The following is a 4,399-nucleotide window of genomic DNA, read 5'->3' on the forward strand; positions in this document are numbered from 1 at the left end:
AAGCCATGTTGAAAAAAAGTTGTTTATTTTATTTTTTAAATTGTTCTAGGAAAGATTTCCCCCTTACATTTCAAAGTGGTACATGGGAACCAGTCATGCAAGGTACGCCATGTAAAGAGTTGTATACCTTTAGAAGGTCAGAATTCGATTATACTGGGTTCAAATCTCAGATTTTAACTGATTATGATTCTAGATTTGTCAGCACTGTACCTTGTACCTTGTGGGTCAACATCAAGGTGGCACCCATAACACTGGGGGATTATACCAAACTTCCTCATTCACAAGAGGGCTTGGATGTATTTATGTACTTTCACAGGAAATAGCTTGCCATTTAATATCGACTTAACTGTAGTTCAGAATATTGCAATATGGGTATTTTTATTCTAAATCTATGAAAATATTTCGTAAGTCCGATCATTAAAAAAGAAACAAGCTATAACGTACACAGATGACATATAACTAAATTAACTGTAACCAAGAGTAGCCTTTAAAAAGTCATAGTTGGTACACTTCTGACGTGTATTTGTAGATGGGATATATGCTGAACACTACTTCCAAAGACTACATGTTCTGTTTCTGCTGTTGTGACTTGTGAGGGGTACAGAAAGATATGTTCTTCAGTATATGCACCATACACACAAGAAGATGTCATTTACTTAAGCCAAGGGAACTATACACGCCGAAAAAAGTGAAGCACCACATCTTCTTTATTTTGTCTCCTATCACTCACTCACTTTGCCTGATACAGACTGCTCAACTTATATGCCAGGAGTCCTGTTATTTAGGCTTTGTCATGCACACTATAACACATTGTCACTCAGGCGACTATGCTTGTCGTAAGAGGGGATTAACAGGATCGGGTGGCCAGGCTCACTGACTTGGCTGATGCATGCCATCGATCCCCAATTGCGTGGATCGATGATCATGATGTCAGTCACTAGATTGTCTTGTCCAGACTCGGTTGTTGACAGACCGCCGTCATATGGCTGGACTAATGCTGAGTACTGCGTTAAACAACAAACATTATCACTCTTCTTGTATGCAAGATATTTTTCCATGTCTGTATAAAATATAGTAATATGTCCCGAACTGTCATGTTTCTTTTGGAAATATTTACACATGACATTGATCTATACTCTTCAAAAAAAGAAACTTGACATAGATGTAAAACCACTTTTTGCCAAATATCTAAAATAATTACATTAAATGAGAACCAAATAAGTCAAACAGAAAGGTGATATGTCTATAATTCGCGAAAACACATGAAAACACATTGTACCCATGTCGGGATTCGAACCCGGGTCTTCGGCGTGACGAGCGAACGCTTTAACCACTAGGCTACCCGACCTTATTTAAGGATTTACGGTAGGTCAGCTTATAAACCGATTAGATGATGACACCTGCTGCTTGCATGTTGCGAGACCAAGGTATTCAGTACATATAGAATATAGAGAACTAACTGCAGACAGAGGTATCGATCATATTAAAGCTAGTCGTGAATACAACAACTGTTACAGCTGTGTCGTAATGCGACGTATGATCACGAATTTCTATTATATTACTGAGACATTATTTGGGTATTGTTATTGGTATTTGATTTATTGTATGTACATCTGTTGTGTGGTGAGGGAAGGTTTTCCGGTGCAGTCAGCGATACTTCAGCTATATTACCTTTAAACCAGTGGTTGATAACACGAGCAACTACATATCCTCATTATAATTGTTCATTATATGTTTACACCTGATTTCATTACTATTTGATAGGGAATCTTAAAGGGAGTACAATGGAGTATGTTTTTAGCAGATAATTCTTCTGATTATGGAAATGGTTTTATTTACCCCAGCTCATGACCCATGAAAGATTTAATCAGATTCCGTGGCACAACAGGTGTCCGTGTTGAATTGATTGAGTTCTACGTGCAGAGCAGCCACATTCTATACATGTTCGTAAACCATACGGGGGCACAGGTGGCCCAGTCGTCTAAGGCGCCGCGATTCGCTGTGCAGAGTTGCGTCCCTTGGGCACGCCAGAAACCTATGATTGTGGGTTCGAATCCCGGTTCGCCCATATTATGTTTCTAGGTTTGTCAGCACCATACCCGTGCTCGTGGGTTTCACCGAAGTGGTAAACGTCTGAGACCTGCATCACTTCGGGCTTTCCTCTCACATTAAGCTGACAGGCCGTGATATAACTTGAATACTGTTAAAAGCGGCGTTAAACCTAACTCACTCACTCACTCACTCATGACCCATGGAAGTTTTTAATCAGATGCCGTGGCACAACATGTGTCCGTGTTGAATTGATTGAGTTATACGTGCAGAGCAGACATATTCTCAATCTCATTAAAATCAGATCTTACTTTTCGCTACCGCTAAAAAAAGGTCTGAGGACATCCCATTAGGGGTCACGTCAGGACGACCTTTCGTTAATTTTGACCGACCAATGAAATGACTGACAAGAAATCGACATTAGCCAATCAGAAGGCAACTTTCTCGAGCTTTACGACACTAGTTTCAAACTAGCGACTACGTTTCGAAACATATTTTGACGTATTCTCGATTACAATTTTAAAACTGATAAGAAGAACATTCTGGAATGGCTTTTTGATGGCCTAGATTGTATGGATATAATCATAAAACCCGCAACTGTCGTTCGGAATACCCCGTGTTAAATATTTCGTGGTTGCATGATCAGAAAACACATTCCGACTGTCACTTTCATGATCTGGTAAGCGACGCTGTGATTGGTTGGATGAAATGTCGTTCTGATGGGTTGTCCTCAGATCTTTCTTTAGCGATAGCGAGAACTAAGATCTGATTTTAATGAGATTGACACATTCTATTCATAAACCATACTGATATTTTTTTAGTTATTTGATCGAATCACTACAACTACTAGTGTTCGGAATATGTAAGCAGTGACGAGAAGAGTTGCGTCCCTCAGGAGTGGTAGGATCCTATGATCGGGGTTAGAATCGAAATGTTTGGTTTGTCAGCTCCTTATGTTACTCTTACGTGTGGCATGAGCGGCGGTGGGAACCCAAGTGATTCAGTTGTTTTAAGCACACAGTTCGCTGTGCAGAGTTGCGTCAGTTTGCCGTGTCGGGCACAGTTTAGCAGTCCACTCGCGAATGGCGCTTTAACACGACTGCCATTACAGTAAAATAAACATGTTGCTATCCATAAATTGTGTCTACTTTGTTACTGAGCACGTGTCTGCCAGGTGTGTATGCTGAGCACGTATCCTGCGTGCAAAGACAAGATATACGTGTCAAAACTATTGTGACGGCCACTAGTAGGCATGTCAAATATTTTTCACGAATGCGTCTCTACCTACAATACATCTGTGTAAAAGACCCATGAAGATCCGGGATAGAATAGGTCTTCAGCAACCCATGCTTGACGTAAAAGGCGACTATACTTGTCGTAAAAGGCGACTAACGGGATCGGGTAGTCAGGCTCGCTGACTTTGTTGATGCATGTCATCATATCCCAATTGCGTGGAACGATGCTCATGATATTAATCACCGGATTGTCTCGTCCCGACTCGATTATTTACAGACCGCTGTCATATTGCTGAGTGCGGCGTTAAACAACAAACCAACTAACCAAATCAACGATAGAACAGCCCTAAATAAGACCCTTGATGTCAAACAGTTCTTGTTACATTAAAATCTTTCACACATCACATCAAATTATTTATTTGTCTGTATCTCATCTTTCTTACCGTCGTAAATTAGTTTATACTGCTCACATGACAATGTTTAACAACAAAGATACATCCAAACTACGAGATAACACTTTGTTAGAAAAACCTCCAACCCAAAATGTCATTCCTTGGTTCAATACAATACTTGACCACGTCTGAAATGCATATATCGGAATGGATACAATTTGGTGGTTTTGATGAATACGATAAAGTTGCAAGGTGACTCCCTAGTCTCTATGGCTTCGGAGATCCGGGGTAGAATAGGTCTTCAGCAACCCATGCTTGCCGTGAAAGGCGACTATGCTTGTAAAAGGCGACTAACGGGATCGGGTGGTCAGGCTCACTGACTTGGTTGATGCATGTCATCGTATCCCAATTGCATGGATCGATGCTTATGATATTAATCACTGGATTGTCTGGTCCACACTCGATTATTTTACAGACCGTTGTCATATAGCTGGAATATTGCTGAGTGCAGCGTTCAACAACAAACCAACCAACCAACAACCAACTATGGCTACGGTCTATGCCCCGCACTTACTTGTGGCGTCTCCTTAGATACATGTTTCTATTCACCGGAAATTGGTACCAGTTACGATGTGACTGTTAACCTTCTATCGCATCATAAGGCAGCTTGCGTTACACTGATTCATTGACCGACGTAATAGTGTACCAATTTGAGCATGCATA

Source organism: Haliotis cracherodii, unplaced genomic scaffold (genome assembly GCF_022045235.1).
Source record: "Haliotis cracherodii isolate W230 unplaced genomic scaffold, xgHalCrac1.p SCAF_3, whole genome shotgun sequence".
In the NCBI taxonomy this organism is placed as follows: Eukaryota; Metazoa; Mollusca; class Gastropoda; order Lepetellida; family Haliotidae; genus Haliotis; species Haliotis cracherodii.